Source organism: Amphiura filiformis, chromosome 19, assembly GCF_039555335.1.
Source record: "Amphiura filiformis chromosome 19, Afil_fr2py, whole genome shotgun sequence".
Lineage (NCBI taxonomy): Eukaryota > Metazoa > Echinodermata > Ophiuroidea > Amphilepidida > Amphiuridae > Amphiura > Amphiura filiformis.
In genome coordinates this window covers 54,497,106-54,516,737 of record NC_092646.1, presented here as the reverse complement: position 1 = coordinate 54,516,737, position 19,632 = coordinate 54,497,106, and the positions used below count along the sequence as shown (strand labels likewise).

Below are 19,632 nucleotides of genomic sequence, written 5' to 3'. Positions count from 1 at the left end.
TTAACATATCTTCACCCGTTTAAGTGTTACAATTTTAGAGGAAATGTTCATATAGTGTTATTTTTAGAGTGTACACAACTGTGTGAAATTTCATTTTAAATAATTTGAATTACTAAACGAACCTTATTTCAACATAGGCCTACGCAGTATTTACATTATGCACGGTATACATTCCTTTTACAAAGAACGTCAAAAGCTAATAAAGAAGATGCACGCTTATGTTATTTATTTATATATAAAGAATGATACACTTAGAAAAGAAGATGAAGCGATGTAGAATTTAGATAATAAAAATACAGAATCGAAAAATACAATGGCATTACATCCAAAAAGTCAAAATAAACTACACATTTTATTAACTATAGCCTACTCACAAGATGACGACCATAATATGCCAACAAACAATTTAAAAAAATGACAATGGCACCATGAACGGAAATTAAAAATAGCAAAGTTCTTAGAAATGTGTTCAGAATATGATTATACAATAAAATTTATCATATACATTTGATATGTTTCTATACAGCAGTATAAATCGCGTGTTATAGATGGCTTGAAGCTGACCATATTTGAAAATGCAACAACAAGCAAACAATTGACGCTTTTGTTATTCTAAGAAAGTCAATATCCAAGATGGCAAGTACCATAGATTTTGACTAAATATTATACAGAATCCCGCTAAAACAAGCAAACAATTATTGATGCTTTTGTTATTCTACGAAAGCCAACATCCAAGAAGGCAAGTGCCTTAGATTTTGACTAAATATATTATACAGAATCCCGCTAAAAAACAAACAAACAATTGATGCTTTTGTTATTCTAAGAAAGCCAAAAAAGGCAAGTGCCATAGATTTTGACTAAATATAATAATATATTATACAGAATCCCGCTAAAAAACAAACAAACAATTAATGCTTTTGTTTTCAAGAAGGCAAATAGACTTAATATTACACAGAATTTTACCACTTAAAATCTACGATATTGTCAACAAACTAGAATTCGAGTTAAAAATGCGTTTAATCAGGGAACGGATTTGATTTCATTAAGGGGTATAACACCCCTGCCCAATTTGTGCCTATTTTTGCATTTTTCTTTAAAATTATAGCATATTGGAGACAAGTAAGATATGTATATTATAGGGGCATGGACTACAACTATTGCACTGGATTTTTTTTAAATTTCAGCACATACAACAGTTGTGGAGTTACAGTCAAAAATGAGGGAAAACCAATATTTGATCAATAAATCAATAACTGCTTGCTTTGAGTTGCTGAATTCTCAGTGCAGTAGTTGTAGTCCTTGACCCTATAATATACATATCTTACTTGTCACCAATGTGCTATAATTTTTGAGAAAAAAGCAAAAATAGGCACAAAATTGGCCAAGGGTGTAGTACCCCCTTAAGGTGAATATTTCAAAAGATAACACAATTTAGAGTGTCACTTTTCTTTTATTTGTCTGTATTTTACTCTGAGAGAATTAATTTCATTGTATACTGTATGATTTTTAAGGAAATTTGGATTTTAATTACCGGTAGTTAGTTTATATATTTATTTATTTATTTATTTATTTATTTATTTATTTATTTATTTATTTATTTATTTATTTATTTATTTATTTATTTATTTATTTATTTATTTATTTATTTATTTATTTATTTATTTATTTATCTATTTATCTATTTATCTATTTATCTATTTATCTATTTACCGCACAATATATCGCCACGAAAGTCTGCAGAGCTTGGACGTTTTATAGACAAACGAAACTCTGGTAGTTTATGACTCGTATGGCCAATGATACTCACCCCATGCATCCCATCAGTCCATTCATGCGCAGTCATCACACACCGCGAACACCTCATCACTTGATGATTATGACAAGTGCTAATCCATCTGTTATTTCAACCTAATCTCATTTAATCCCGCCATAACCTACCAGTCACGGTATACATGCGGGTAGCCTACTTATGTTATTACTCTCATTTCGGTAAATTATAAGACTGCATGAGTGTATAATTCTAGATATAGTCATGATAGTGGCGTAGCCGGGTGGGGGGGGGCAGAGTGCCCCACAGATACATTTTCATTGATAAAATGGGGACGGTACACAGTGTCAACACCCTGTATTATAAATATTTTTTCCATACAGCTCAATACTCCGTTGAAATCAATATTCTATTATTGACACAGATAAAGAAAGTTTATGCATTGTGTTATAGGACGTGCACCTGGAACTTAACTAAATGGGCTAAACGCGTTCCTTTATACCTATAAAGTATAATTGTCATTCTCAAAATTAAATATATCTCAATTTTTACATTGGATTTCAAATTTTTTACGTTAAAATGCAGTAAAAGATATCCACAGCAAGCTGCAAGGCCCCGCTAATTAGTGTACTGCTTTTCGAGTGAGTGTACTGGAAACAAAACCCTGGTTTTACCTGAAAACAATTTTTTTTCTTGTAATAGAAACATTATATGCGGTACTAGAGCATGCACAAATCGTAATAATGTGTAGAATATAGAAACGCTGTGGTATCTCATATGATAGTCATGGTATGCTTAGCCTGAGTCGCTCGGCCTATCTCGAACAAAATCGCGATGCGTAGCTGTTTAAAAAAAAGAGGATTCGAATTTTTAACACGAAGATATAGGGATGATGACGATGTGCGGTAAAGTGTCAAGTGTCCTTAAAATGACTAAAAATGTGACAAAAAAATGAGAAATGGGGACGAAAATTTAGTTTTGCCCACTGACACACAAAATTCTTGGCTACGCTATAGCGTGTCCCAGAACATTTATCTATAAAATATAAGACCCATAGGCCTATCTGATATGATAGTCCGATCAACAGCCTCATCCCCACATTCACCATCCCCACTTTTTGTGTTCAAGTAAAGTCAAGACAGAAAGCACGTGAGATAACAGAGATGTGACGGTGGAGGCAGAACTTTTTGTATGACCCTCGTATAGACCCTGGAAGAAACCTTCCAGGTTCTATTTCTTGACGGTGTTACCAGTCTGCCAGACATGGCAAAAGGGTTAAGTCCCCTACCGATATGCGACTTAGGCTAACGTTCTTATATTCCTCACACGTTCTACTCTCACGCACAACATAAAATACAACATTTGATTGCTAAATGAGCCGGCCAGACAAGTTAACTCCACGGTATGTTGTGTCTGGCGCTTAATTCTATATAATTCTAAAAACAGTTGTCTGCAAACAGAGACGAGGGTTAAAGATGCACAAAAGAAGTTCAGCCATGGTTACGTTCAATTTCAAATACAACACGAAATTTAAGATGAACACTCGCATTTGCATGAAAATAAAACGAAAACAGGCATTTCACTGTATTTTTTTTTCTCAAGATAATCATATTCAACATGTATGTTCAAACAGTTCAAGCGTTAAGACCAGGTAATTGAATGATGATAATAATAGAAATAGTATGAAGTATATAGAGTAGACGTACTTGGAAAGAGTTCAAGATCAGAATGTCAGAAAATAAAAATGTTGCATGTTCCATGCTCTTGAAATAGATATGAAAAGGTCCAAACAAATGATAACATTAACCTTAGAGGGGATTTAAAGGGGCACCATACATACCGAGACTATACTGACCCCACTTTTTCGACCGGGGGGATTGACCCTCCCGCACTTTAATCACACACATAAATGTAATGTGTGTCACATGTCTGTGGGTTAACATAATCATCAACTCTCTATCTCTGTTATAAACCCTGAAAGAAAGTGTAAAAATGATGCACCAAATAATATGGACCTTTATTTTGCAAAATTTTCTAACACATTAATCAAATCCCCCTTTTCGCTTCTGTTTTGGACACCCAACACGCGATGTTTAAAACAATAATTGATAAAATAATAGTGAAAAAATGTCCACGAATGGCTTTAATTCGGCCGTCATTTCAGCATTTTCCATGCCTCTCTGTATCTGGCACACATGTGTATGTGTATGTCCCCGGGTATGTCCGCCCGTCTCTCTCCCTCCTCCCCCTCTCCCCCTCTTTCCCTTTCTCTGATCTCTCCCCCTCCCTCTCAGTCTCTCTCTTCAGAGGAAATAAAATTTAAATGTACGAAAATAGTTCTAAAAAACGTTTTTAACTGAGCTGCATAATGTTCTCGTCGAGGGGTATGAGGCGGGATTAGGGTCAAAACTCGAAGAGCATACGGTCGAAGCTCGCCCTCGGTAAGTTCGGAATCAACAGCATACCGTCGTAGCTCATCCTCAGTAACTTCAGAATTAAGAACATACGGTCGTAGCTCGTCCTCGGTAAGTTTGGAATCAACAACATACGGTCGTAGCTCGCCCTCGGTAAATTCGGAATCAACAACATACGGTCGTAGCTCGCCCTCGGTAAGTTCAGAATCAACAACATACGGTCGTAGCTCGCGGGTCGTCCAAGGTAAGTTCGGAATCAAGAGCATACGGTCGTAGCTCGTACGGTCTACGTCCGAGCGTACACAGTATGCTCTGATTGATTCACTGAATGATTCTCAACTTACCGAAGCTTACCGAGGACGAGCTTCGACCGTATGCTCTTCGAGTTTTGACCCTAATCCCGCCTCATAATAATTCCTGACGGGTAATTACGGGTAATTCTGTTCGGATAATTGGGGAATTGGGATTATCATTCAGTGAATCAATCAGAGAATCAATCAGAGAATCATTCAGTGAATCAATCAGAGAATCAATCAGAGCATACTGTGTACGCTCGGACGTAGACCGTACGAGCTACGACCGTATGCTCTTGATTCCGAACTTACCTTGGACGACCCGCGAGCTACGACCGTATGTTGTTGATTCCGAACTTACCGAGGGCGAGCTACGACCGTATGTTGTTGATTCCAAACTTACCGAGGACGAGCTACGACCGTATGTTCTTAATTCTGAAGTTACTGAGGATGAGCTACGACCGTATGCTGTTGATTCCGAACTTACCGAGGACGAGCTTCGACCGTATGCTCTTTGAGTTTTGACCCTAATCCCGCCTCATAGAGGGGAGAAAGGGGAAATTCCCCATCATGATTATAAAGTCGGGTTATTAAAAGATTACGACGTCCAGGTCAGTTGTACAAAGCCTACTTGCTTCATGGGCTTTTTAAAATAAATTCGGTTGTTTTTTTGTTTTGTTTTGTTTGTTTGTTTTATTTTATTTTTCAGATATAGCCTACTATCGGCAGTGTTCATGTACATAATTATCATGTTTCAGTGACGCCGCGCCTCGAATATAGTTGAGAGGTCGAGAACTTCCCAATTTTCATTTTGTGACCACTTCGGACCCCAAGTATCATTGAGTTATGACTCTAATGGCCAATGATACTCAAGTGCATGTCAATCCTTAATCTCATTTAGGGGAAAAGGGGGAAAGTCCCGTTTTTTATGTCCGGTTGTTAATGGATAATGTACGATGGACAAACGGGAGAATAGCCAAAGTTAATGACAGGTCCTGAATAGTGATTATAATGAGATTGTGGTACACATGTGGCGACTATAATAACATTTTTAAAAAAAGAACACTAAAATATAGCCCTACTAGTACTATAATACATGCAAAGATTTTTGAGGTGGGTATGTCGAAAGAGGTCTGGAGTCAGATGCTTGTTTTTTGGGTAAGCAATATTTTGGCAGAATAGTTTCAAAATTTACTAATATGTACAAATTAAGACGTACCTCAATTTTTCGGTCACAACTTTGACCTTCATCAGGAGACTGGCAACCCAAGTTGGGGATCAGCATGAAAAGTGACCTTTTGTTTTGGACACTTAACCCCATCCCAAAACTTGATCGTACCGCAGACATAGACTGAGGTACTAATTTCGAGGAGCATAACAAACACCAAATTGGTGTCATAACAAACACCAAATTGGTGTCGTATGACCTGACATGCATGCATTTTTTTGTCGAGAGTTGACATGGTCTTTCAATTCGTGCCGAGTGTCCTTGGCAGACTTGACTATGCTTCAGTGGTCATGAAAGGATAACCTCTGCCCCACTAATCCCCAGCTATTGTCTGAAATTGCACCTCGGAAGATATATCATAACAACTCAGTCCCTCAAATGATAGTCATATAACGACCAAAAGATAAATGACTGACTATCATTGAGGACTGAGTTCCGCAGTCTAATCGTACCGGTACACTCTATGTAACTTGGGGTCAAGTGTACAAAAGGTCACTGATCCCGAACTTGCATGGGTTGCCAGTCTCCCAATGAAGGTCAAAGTTGTGACCGAAAATTTAAGGTACAATGTATACGTCTTAATTTTGTGTTGAAATCATATATAGGTTTAAATAATTAATTATGAGTCTACCAACACAGATGAACTTTCATGCCCATCGCTCGTCATGCTTAATTGCATAGCCTCGGAACAGTGTTGTCAACCTAAGCTTTATTTATCTCTTAAATTGTGTATAATATAGGCCTAATTATTATCAAAGTACAGTCATTTAAAGCAAAATTTTAAAATAAAGCCTTGTGGTTGATAATTTTCATTTCGAACATATGCGGCACGCCACCTATATACGCATATGCAAATGTACGTGTTGATCAAGCCAATTATTATGGTATCATACGATATTTTAGTGATAATATTATTATTATTTTTCAAAAATGATTTTTATTTGTAACATCTGCAGATATAAGGATTCTTTCAGTATTATTATACGTTTATCATTCTTATTATTAGTTTCCGTTATTTAAGGGGATGTTAAGCTAGGGGCCTCTTCCTCTTCCGAAGCAAATTCGCTGAATCTCAGTCAGTTTCGGAAAGATTGAGATGATAGCGCTAATAAAATTAAAACATATAGGAATATTCATCGATAATTCTCAGCAATCAGCAGAATGATGTAATTAGCTATGTTTCGTTTAAGATTGGTGACAGATATGCCGCTAATCTTTAACTAAGACCGGGCTTAAGGCCGCATAGTTTCAGCCAATCATACTGCAAATTTAAGCATAGCCGATGAGCCATTCACACCTTATAGACTATGGGCCATGCATCTCTACGGCCCTTGGTTTTCCACTTTTGTAGTCCCCTCTTGGGCAGAACATGAAAACACAACAAATCAAGAGTAAAGATATGTCTGAATTATAGTATCCAAAAAGTTCCCACGTTTTACTTTGCACATTTAGGAGTTATTTGGGGTTAAAAATGAGTTTTTCGTGATTTTTTTCCATTTTTGCCCAAAAATGTCAAATATTAAAATAGCTGTAACTTTCAAAATAAATTGAGTAGAAATTTCATTTCTATTGTAGATGTTACATATCACATGGATGTCTAACACTGGTGAATAAAAATGTCACAGCGCAACTCTAAAATATAAAAAAATGGCAAAATCCATATTTTTGTGCTATTTTGGCAATTTTGAGCTAAAATGTAATTTTGCATGGGGAAAAAATAAATATATACACCAGGCACAAAAAGAAACTCGTCAGTTATATTCATCCTTGCTGTTCAATAACTTGATAATTTTGGATTATTCTGAAATATACATTTTGTTATTTCGACTTTGCTTTCTCATTTGACACCCTGTTCGTGAAAAACGAACAAGAATTGACCAAGATATGCGCCTCCAAAGCCTCAAACCCCAAAATCAAAAGTTGCATTTTGAACGATTTTCAATGGGAACAATTGCACACAAGCACCACGGGCCAATCAATAAAGCACACAGTGTAACAGGCACAATTGAATCGTTAAAATTGCAACTTTTCATTTTGGGGTTTGAGAGTATGGAGGCGCATATCTTGGTCAATTCTTGCTCAATGTTCACGAACAGGCTGTCAAATGAGAAAGAAAAGCCCAATTAACAAAATGTGTATTTCAGAATAATCCAAAATTATCAGGTTATTGAACAGCAAGGATGAATATAACTGACGAGTTTCTTTTTGTGCCTGGTGTATTTTATTGATTTCAAAAATATGTCATTATGTCAACCTAGTTATTCTGAACAAAAAAGTTAATGATGGTGAATGTCTGTGACCTATAGTTTTTGATCTATGGCCCTTTCAAATTCACATATGGACTATGCATGTTTTTGTTCAATTTTTCCATTATTTCTCCAAAAATGGCCCTTTATGGCCATTTTAACCAACTCGTTAGTTTTTGGAAAGTGGGAACTTCACTTAATAATATGAACATGTAATTGTACTTTAATGTTAAGCTATTTCAAGATCCACTAGTATGCCCGCTACCGTGGTAGCAGCAATTTTATCTACTTTCAATGCAGTAAAATGATGACTAAAATGATTTTGCTGCATTGAAAGTAGTAACACGGACGATATAATTGCTTCTGCCATGGAAACCGAGCTACCAGTGGATCTACAACTAGCTTAAAATGAAAGTACTATAATATATCCATGTGAAGTTCCCACTTTCCAAACACTGAAAATGTTGTTAAAATTACAAAAAGTACCATTTTCAGCCTAATATTGGAAAAATTGACAAAAACATGCTATTTTAGTACATATATGAATTTGAAAGGGCCATAGATCAAAACTATAGGTCACAGACATTCACCATCATTAACTTTTTTGTTCAGAATAACTAGGTTGATATAATGACATATTTTTTAAATCCAGAAAATATATATTTATTTTTTTTCCCATGCAAAAATTTCATTTTTAGGTCAAAAATGGCCAAAATAGCACAAAAATATGTTTTTTGCCATTTTTTTATATTTTAGAGTTGTGCTTTGACATTTTTATTCACCAGTGTTGGAAATCCATATGACATGTAACATCTACAATAGAAATTTCTACTCAATTTATTTTTAAAGTTACAGCTATTTTAATATTTGACATTTTTGGTCAAAAATGGAAAAAAATCACGAAAAACTCATTTTTAACCCCAAATAGGCCTAACTCCTAAATGAGTAAAGTAAAACGTGGGAACTTTTTGGATATTAATTCAGACATATATTTACTCTTGATTTGTTATGTTTTTATGTTCTGCCCAAGAGTGGACTACGGAAGTGAAAGATAAATGCCCATGTCTCATAGTCTATTATAAATAATTGAAATGTCGTGAATAAAACCTGAACTAACCATGATAACACACTGATCAGATATTCTTTCGCTAGAGTGAACATACTATTACTAATCATCAAATGCTTAATAATAAAACAAAGGAAAACATTTCTTAGCGTGACTGCTTCTCTATGCGTGAGTTGAGCTGAGCCAAGTGCACCATGGTTTAACATTCGGTCATTGCCATCGACTTGCCCTTTTAATGTAGCCGTTGCTATGGTAGTCACATCGGGGGGACTGCTCCCCTAAAGCTTTAACACCCGGTAAAATCCAGAAAGTGAGCAAAATTATAAAGTCCCCCCCCCCCCGGAGTCCCCCTTGAAATGACTTTATCTGGACCAAGGCACGTGAAGCACCCCAAATATTGTAATTTTTGCACTATGACAATGTTTTAGCTCGTGTTTTAGTTCATGAGTTAGGCCTAATTGTATTATTAAGGGTAGACGAGGTATTGTTGGTCGAAGCAACCTAAAAATCGATTTTTATTATCTAGATCAATATATTATTGAAAATTAACACCTTGATGTTTTGCAAAAGTTAGTTCTACAAATCGTATACTTTGCAAACTTGCTTAATTTATTGTTGTTAATGAGTTATGTACGTTTTACAAAAGTGTTGTTGTTTCAGCCCTCTTTACAACGTAACTCAAGAACCGCAGCACCTATAAAAGTATATATTCTTCTACACGCTCGCTATGAATTGAGCAATGCAGTTTTTGCCAAAGCTCACTACCATTCGTAAGATGCTGTGAACTACCAGATCACAACAGTTTAAAATAACTAATAACCTTAAAAATACTTAGTAACGGCGAAAGCGAGGTCAAGAAGGGCGATGTGATATGGATGTTTACCCCATCAGCGACAGGAAAGTGCCAATTGAAGGAATGGTCAATATAGGACTATGCATGCATGTTCAATCACATATAGGGGCCTATATACCCTCTTTCTTAGAATCTAAAATTATGACGATATGAGTCCCCCCGATCTCTGAAGCCAGACGAACTAAGTGCCAGCCAGACTGGTTCAGCATGATGCAAATTCACCGCCGTAAGCCATACCATGGTCTTGAATTTCAATCTAAAATATTTTACATTTTGCCTACGGTGGAATAGTTTCCATTTATTGACATAAAGAAACAGAAAGTAATTTGCATTATTTTGTTCGAAAAATAACAAAGATTGCACTTTGTTTCTATCTAATATGTGAATAGGTAATTGGAAATGCAAGCAAGGAGTGTTTGTTGTGACATGTAACGACTTCCAGATGCACTTGCAACATATTTATGATAGATAATTGTGCGCTATTACCATGATTACAACAATAATAATGAAATACACCCCTACACACACCCACCCCCACCCAACTTAACCCCCACGGGACACACCCACTGACCAATCGACAAAGAAACTAACAATCAACAAAGAAACAAAAACCTCATCGAGCACGGTAAACATTAACATAACAGATGAACCCGGACCCGGATCCGGACCCGGACATGAACGGCTACACAACTCCTTATAGAGCCTTTTGGCCTTCGGAACTTCATAATATTGGCATATTAAACAACGTTAAACATATCAACGAGACTTTATATTTTGAACTAAAAGCAAAATAACAACACAAAAATTACACAAGTGTTCATAAGGTGTAAAAAAAACAAACAAAAAAACAACATATAGGCTGTGTCATTTGCAAATCGAAGTCGCGTACCCCATCAGAGCAAAGTATTCTAGCCATACTTTGATCAGAGCATGTGTCATAATATTTGGCACTTAATTAAGGACGCCAAGTATACATTCATTAATAAGACCACTAATAAATGCGCCTGCTCATTTTCGTCTGTAGCCGTCTATCATGTCTATAAATGCCTAATGTTTATAATGACAGTCACATGAACACCTTGACACCAGAATGCACTTTTTCTTCTCAATATTATTATTAACTGCGCGCCAAAACAATAGCTCTCCAAAAATGCCTGCACGACGATCTCTGCACCCATGCATGATGCATACAAGCAGATTGCTATTGTGTTTCTGTGCACCAGACGTTATCACAATAATGTAAAAATTCAAAAAAATGAACGAACTTTTCACCTCTCCTTTTTGAAATTTAAGCCACAACTGCATAATCTTGTCTGTAGTAAATGTATATTGATGGTGCGGTAGTGTGTAATTTATATCAGTGTTGATGAAGTGCTGACAAGGCATTTAGGCCTATATGAATGAGACCATGGCGCTATAAAGATCGCATGTTGTTCTAGTTTACTGATATGTCTGCACATAATGAGCCGAACAAAAGCTCGAGGCGTGTTATGACTGAATTTCAAGTTCATCAAGATACTAACTTACTGGGACGAGGGGTAAAATCCACCATTGACGGTGACCGTCATGGTGCACCGCTCAGTCCGACACCGCTCCGCTAGTCCGACACGCCGCGAATCCGACACACCGGCTAGTCCGACTACACACATTTCCTATACTTCAGGGATGCGCGGCGTCAGTCTGAAAATGAAAAACACTGCGCTAGTCCGAAAAAAATGAAGTGTAACTTGCACTTTTTGTATTTAGATCAAATAAGTTTTATATTAAAACGTCAACAGACATGACTATTAATAAAACAAAAAAATCTCTAAAAATCTGTTCAAAATTGATATTTAGCGTCACGGCAAACACCATCTCCGCTCAAAACTATTGTAAAAGTGCATCGAAATGACAATGACCCTCCTCGCTCATTTTTTGCTTTTCATCAATTTAGTTTTTCATCATTCACAGAAGAGGAAATATCTTTGAGAAAAAAAGATGTGATATGTTACTTTATTACAAGGAAACCTTGAAACTTGCCGTGCTTTTGTCTCATTGCATGTGATTTCAATGGAATTGACAATAGAATTGTTTAAGAGAAACAACCTTGAGTCATCTTATTGTTTCTTGTATCATGTCGTTAGCATGTGCCATGTGGTGAGTTTTAATCAATTCCTAGGCTATTATTGTAATTTTAACATTGAAGACGAGCATTGAACTTATAGTTTTGAAACGTTTTCTGTCGGTTAATGCACTCACATGCTTTTCAATATGCAATGAATGAAGTATTTGCGTCTTTTTTTAAACTTGTATACAAATTCGTGAAGACTCAAGTGTGTTTTCGTATGGAACGACCATTTTAAACACAAAACAATGCACGTGTCAGATAGCTTAAACCATGAAATGTTACATGGCATAACATACAACATATGAATGTCCAATATACATCAGGTTATGAACAAGCACGGTATTGCATGGGCATTACTAACTACATGGCCTAAATAAACAAAGGCTAATTAGCTATGTTAGTGCAGGCATGCAGTCACAGGTCCGTAGGCAGGATTTTTTTGGGGGGGCATTTTGAAAAAGTGGACTTCTTTTCCATCTTTTCCAGGGGACGATGAAAGTGGACCCGCTTTCCGAAATTTGGACTTCATGTTTATTTTTATCAAAACTGCATAAAAACCTGATTTTTACTCGTTACGCTTGCAAATTTGGATTTTCGGGGGACTTTTTTATACTTTGGCATTTGGGGGGGGGGGGGGGTGCGGCCTGGTGTAGAGCATGGTATAAAGGTCGCCAATGGTTATGTTAGCTTAATGATAACCATGACAACAGGTTTTGTATACAGTAGGCCTATATAGGGCCTACATATTATAGATGTATACATGACTGTACATGATGTATAGATGAGGCCAACTAAAATGTTTTGAAGTTCCGATTCGCGTAGATATATTGGCTTATACAAAGGTCATACGTAAGTGTAATTTGGTTTTTGATTAAATTTGTTTATTTAGTTAAATCAGTTGGTAAGATAATTATTAGATCATTAGCTTAGATTCGTTGCAACATTGATGCGCACGCACAACGTTAACATCTTTATATCTTTCAATATTGTAACGTCTAAGATTAGCCTACATCTTAAACGTCTAAGATTAAGTTTTATAGGTGTATTATCTTAGGCGTCTTTTGTAGCTATCCGCCATCCATACATCTTCAGTAGTTACGGTTAGAGTTTATAGTTTTCAACCGCATCAAGCAGCCTCCCATATGGTCTAGTGGTTAGGATTCGGCGCTCTCACCGCCGCGGCCCGGGTTCGATTCCCGGTGTGGGAAATGCATAATTTTTCTGCCTCCGCAGGAGGTAGTATGCTTTGAAATTTACACCTAAAATGCCGCACATTGCGCGGCATGTAGGCCGATTGTACAAATTTATATTCTGACAAGTACTCTAATTTCCGCCCAATATCGAGAGCCCAATATATATCCCCCACCTCTTTGCGCCATACATAAATTCGCCTATCGCCATTTCCGAATGTTCAAAAAGGTAATCACGCTTCCTCAGCATGTGCAATAAATTAGCATTAAAATTAATCTTATTCTATAGGCAGAGTTCTATAGGGATTCTAGAAACGCCTAGCACGTGGCGCCAATGGCGTGGGTCTATCAAGTTAATGAATTATGCATTAGAATATTTTCAAACTCATATGTTGTATAATTGAAGACCGAATTAAAAAAGACTAGCTTGCGTATGCCGTCCTGTAAACCAGACCAAAAATGCCATACTGCACAGGTCAGCAACCAATCACGGCGCGCCTTTGTCATGACGTCAGACGCAAACTAGTCTTTTTTAATTCGGTCTTTAATTATAGGTTGTAGCCTCAGCGCTCATCAGCAGCCACACCACCTCAATGCCTTCGGTGTGATCAGCAGCTTTATCGTTGAAGACAAGTTGGAAAACCGTTAGGCTGTGGCAATGGGAATACACCTCAAACAAGGTTTAATTTCATGATTACATGAAACCTGATTATTAATGCAAAAACTTTGGCTGGAGAAGTTGAAGCTGACGTTCATGGCGACACTTTGGATGTGATAATTTGACATCATGGATTGTTTTGTGCAAAATTGGAGGTATTTTTGTGCCACGGCGAGTCAGCAGACCCCGGGCAGCAGACCGACTGGCATGCATGCTAGGCTCGACTAGGCCACAATCATGATCCGATGCATTTGAACTGCAATGTATGGTATGATACGCCTAGCTGCGCCTATGGCCGGCTTCATTGCTGCCCGGGCATTGCTGTTCAAATACATGTACTAAAGTATTGCAATTTTATTGCGTTGATATAATTCGGAATAATTCGTTTTAAAGTATTTGCTTCCCCAATTCCCATGCGTGGTTGTGTTTTATGTTCTACTGAGTACTGTTGCAATATTTTTGCATGCATACCCATGACCGTTTCAAGACTTTGACTGAGAAATTTGCTTTTTGTTTGTTAAGATTAAAATAAAATAAAATGCAAGAATCATCTTTCCCCACACAATACTTCTTACAAACAAGGTGTTGATATTGGCCCTTTCGATGCAAGACAAAGCACAAATGAAGGAAACAAAACAAAACAATAATGTTTTTGATTTTTTATTCAATTACACATACAAAAGAGTAATGACCTATAAAAAGAACCCCCTAAATATAATAATATTAATATTATTTTAGTCCTGAATACAAAATATAATAAACAAGCATTAAAAAAATCTGAAACGTTACAATCGTAATTTTCAGTCAAAAAATCCACGAGAAATGACTCTTGATACAACTTGGGCATATATGCATTTAAAAAACAGAAACGGCTGCCTGCATCTGGAACTCTTCATAATCTGAAAGTTTGAAGGTCTTATTTCATACATCAGAATTGCTAGATGGCTTTAGGTGACCGTGGCCCTATTGGCTAATGCACAAATTTAGATTTTCTTTCTATTTAAATAAGGCCGTATAAAATTAATGTTTTGGTTCTCGTCCAGAGGATTTTCATGAATTGATGAGGGAGGGAGGTGTTTTTTTTTTGTTTTTTTTTTCAATGTAAAATTAGCATTGTCAGTAGTTTTCGGTCTTCTCCAACGGTGCTCGAGGAAACGATGAGGCCCTTTTTTTTTTTTTTCAAATGTGAGATTCTGAGGGATAAACCCCATAGAGTACCACAAAAAGACTTGGAAATGATGCTTGTTCTCTAATAAACTTATTTATATGTATGAAGATTTCATAAATCATTCCAAAGTCTTAAAAAATTGAAAAATCTAAAAAAAAAAAAAAAATCTGACAAATCCCAGAAATTGAGGAGGGAGGGACGAGAACCAAAATATTAATTTTACACGGCCTAATATGTTAAAGCTTATGCCCTGTAGATTACATTCGGTTCTTGAGATATGGCCTGTCAAAATGGTGCGAACCCAAAACAAAAAATTGGCAACAACTTTCTTTTTATTTTCTATATTTTTGACAAGTCCAGTTGCCAGATGATTTTCTAATTACATGTATGAATTATGCAAAGTAAAGATTTCAGATACAATTAAAAGAGCTATAGTAGGCCTAATGAGGCATGGTACATGGGTAGAACACACACTGTAGACCTACTACAAAATTACGGTTGCGTTTTGGCAAATTTCAATTTGCATAATTAATTTGGGCCACTTATTAGAAAAGTTGATTAGGGCCCTAATTAATTATGCAAATGGAAATTTGCATGGAAAAAGGCATTCATGGGTTTTATATCTTATTTTGTAGCCGATCTGAACATTCTACTTTGTACAATTCTTGCATATATAATTAGAAAATAAGGCCTACCTGACATCATTGCATATCAAAAATAAAAGAAATTTGTTGCCAACTTCTTGGTTTCGCGCCATTTTGACAGGCCATAGGCCTATATTTTGGTAACCGAATATCCGATTAAAATAAAATTTTCAGTCTTGTAATCAGGAGAGAATGGACTCACATATTTCAATCAGACAAAAATCTATATCCAATAGCGTTACCTTAAACCTAGCATTATAAGTGTCTCCTTAACTAATAACAAAAGGTGCCCACTGGTATCTTGGAGGCATTGTCTTTTTTAAAGACATTTCTTGTTTTATCTGTTGTAAATGTGTTTTTTTTGTTTTTTTGTCTTTTTTTTTCTATGTGAAGAGGATCGTTAACGTTTGTTTTGTTTAGTGTTGATTCTTATTTTACCTTGGTTACTTATTTTACGGTGGATGTTTTAAAACATCCTATATTTTTCCATGAGGCCACAGGGGTGCTGGTGCTTGGGTGTGTCATGTGTGTAATAATATTCATAGTTTATGTTAGGTTAGAAATAGGTTAGTGAAGATTGGGGAAAGAAATAGTTTAGGTTTATAGGTTAGGCTAGATTAGGCTAGGTTATAGATTAAATTAGTTTATATTATTGAATATAAAGTATAGTAATATGCTAGGTTAATGATGGGCATATTGGGTAAAGAAATTAGTTTAAGCTTTTGAAAGTTTAATAGAAATAGGTTAGGTTATAGATTAAATCATGGTTTGATAGATTGAAGTACGTAGAAATGGCTTATAGGCTAAAAGAACTGTCATTGGATTAGGCAGGAATATGCTTGGCAATGATAGATTAGGTAAAATAAAACTAGTTTTAGGTTTAAATAGGTTAAACGTAGAGATTGGGCATATTAAGGTTAACCGGTTAGCTTGAACAGAGAAGATGATAAAAGAGGAGGTCGCTCGCTGCCCACATCAAATAAATAATGTGTGCATCCGCCTATTGATGGAAACAATGATCTAATCCGATTGATCAACTAATACGATAAGTGGCTTTGCGAGTCACGACTGTCTAGCTCTAAACGACGCATGCCCGGATATCAATTTGTTACTTCAGTTGACCGCGAAATATAATTTCTGTATTGTTTGGTATGACCAGCTGCTAAGTTTGACCCGAGTTCCCTGTGAAAAAGACCATCACTTTTGATCCAAATAGCATTTTTGGACACGTTAGGACACAAAACGGGAGTATATGGAGAAACTGACACGAGTTTGAATTACTGATTACACTAGTTTTAAGTTTCCGTAAACAGCCGCAAATATTCAAATGCTTATCATTTAAATTTCTTTTTCTTTGACCTTATATTAATTTTACTGGAAACTTAATTATGCTTGACTTTCCATAACTTAACAAAACTTTTGAATTTTTTAATGGGAGTTGCGATATATATAATGCTTTTTCACTCGTTTAAAAATCATGGTCACCCTAGAGTTAGTATTATTTTTTTTAAATAAAAAAGCATGATTTGACTTCCAAATTGGGAATTTAACGATGTACTTCCGTGTGTGGAATATTTTCTCCACTAAGAGAACTACTGAATCAGTCGAGCGTGTGGCGGATGAACAGATTACCACAAAGGAATATTCAAGTGGTGCTTGAAGTACTCCAAACAAAGAAAAGTGAATGGAGGTTAACTGTGGGCAATCGGATTATAATGTTCGAGCGACCTCCTCTTTTCTCATCTTCTCTGGCTTGAAGTATAGAAGTATAGGCTATAGCCTATATCAGGAAAGTTGAAAAAGAAGGAGGAAGAACGGAATTATATCCTTGAGATAATCCCGTAGGTTATCCTGTCGCACCTATTCATAGTCCTTTATTCTCAAGTAGTTAGGCCTACACATCTACTTGAAAGTAGCCTTTGATGTGATGTGTGTTGCCGACTACGGTTGATTAATTTTCACTCCAGAATTGAAACCATATCCAATGTTTCTATAGATAATTCCTTGAAAGTATGACACGTGTGTGTTAAGTACCTGATGTTGCTCTGCCGGGATACCACACGTGGATACTATAAGAAAGAAATGTAGTTTTGTAAAGATTCCAAAAAAATCCGCCCATTTTGGAACATATATTAATTATTTAGGAGAGTGTTTTAGGATTTTGTTAGAAACGGATGATTTTTGATCATCTATATTTTATTGTTTTAATGTATTTTCCTGTCATTTCCTGCAAACCTAATAAAGATATTTTGATAATTGAGGTTGAAAGCGTAACCAAGCGTGCAAAATTATTATTTGCCATGGAACTTCGGTCATATTTTATTTGAAATAAACTGGATGTTATAGGATATGCATGCATGGTGGGCATAGTATTGATGGTATTCAGACACTGACCTTTCCCTAAAACTAGTAAGCAGCAACTTGTGTATCACACCTGTCATGGGTTCGAACCCTTTTGTTGTATTTTATTGTTAAACCTAAATAGCGTGATTGCTTTTGAATGAGCGGCAACACACATATTTTGTTTGAGGATAGCTGGATCTATCTCCTTTCTTTACATCTTCTCTGCCTATATATAGGAGCGTGTTTATAGTGAGACAATCTTTCCGTTATTTAGCTAAACTACCGCGTAGTCTAGATTTACAATGGCTAGTAAAACATAAACAAATATAGACTGCGTGGCAGTCCAGCTAAATACCGCATAATCTGGCTCACTATAAACACGCTCTTTGATATATAGGCCTATGTATAGATTTGGTAAAGAAATTACATTGGATGAGGATAGAGCTATCGATATAGATTGGATAAAGAAATAGTTTTCTTATAGGTTAAGATGAAATAAATTAGTTAGAATGTTAAATGTAAGATTAAACCTGCCTACAAATGAAGTTGAGGGTATGGATTGTGTTACATGTTACAAAAAAAATCAGGCTATGCATTTAGGTCAAATTCTAAGCACACCAAATCACCTGATCTATAGATACCATAATAATGATCAAGTTCAATTGTGATGAAAGCTGTCCGAATCTATGGACAAAGTGCCTAAAGCGATGGTATTAGTATAAAATAGGTTAATTGATAGATAATGCCTGGAATGAGCCGTGATGGTCATGGCCATGATGGTGAAATTCGACCACACCCGGGGCTATACTCCCGATTCTAGAAAAATACAACACTCATTTTTGTGACAAAAATATATTTCGCTGTTTTGTCAAATGAAACATCGCCCAATTACATGTATCAGTGGCGTACCGTGGCCGCCCCAACCCCGGGGGGCTGAAGAAAATTCAATTTTGCCGCCCCTTCCTCAACAGCCCGAAAAGGTTGACCCAATTTTTTCTCGGTCGGTTGAAAAAGTGAAGAGCAAACAAAATCAAAAAAGGTTTCAGGCGCTAGCGCCCTAAAAGCAGCACATTTTGATGAATAGTAGGCCTACCATTTATTTCACAAATTTTTATGCTTTACCAAATTTTTCCGCCCTTTTATATATGCTAATTGTTTTTGCCGCCCCTTCGTTTTTGCCGCCCCTGTTTTTGCCGCCCCTTCTTCTTCCGCCGCCCCTTCATTTTGGCCGGCCCCTGCTTTTACCCCGGGGGTCTGGCGCCCCCAAAGCACCCCCCTCCCAAATACTCGCATGTGTATAATCCTTTAGATGGAACCAGTCTGAGATGGAACCATACAAAAATAAGTCTAAGGATTCATGACAGGCAAAGATATATATTCTTAATATTTTATGTTATTTTGATAATTAGTTATAGGTCCCTAAAATAAAATATAGAAATAATGTGTTTTCTAAAAATAAGAGTGCACATTACACTTTGTGCAAGTCTTTTGGCTTGATTGTTACAGCATACAAAAACACCCAAAAAAACGCACATTTTTGGCCTTTATTTCCAATCGGCAAAATATGACTTTTATTGCCAGTTAGTTCCGGTAGTTCCAACTCAGTGTTCCAATTAAAGGATTAGGATTGAACTATATTTTTAATTTGGCAAAA

At 36.3% G+C, this 19,632-nt stretch overlaps 1 non-coding gene across 1 annotated transcript; it reads left to right on the top strand.

Moving 5' to 3' along the window:
• The first annotated feature begins 13,111 nt into the window (after nt 1–13,111).
• Nucleotides 13,112–13,183, top strand: Trnae-cuc (transfer RNA glutamic acid (anticodon CUC)). The gene has a single exon. It is a non-coding gene; the product is annotated as a tRNA-Glu (tRNA).
• The last annotated feature ends 6,449 nt before the right edge of the window (nt 13,184–19,632 follow it).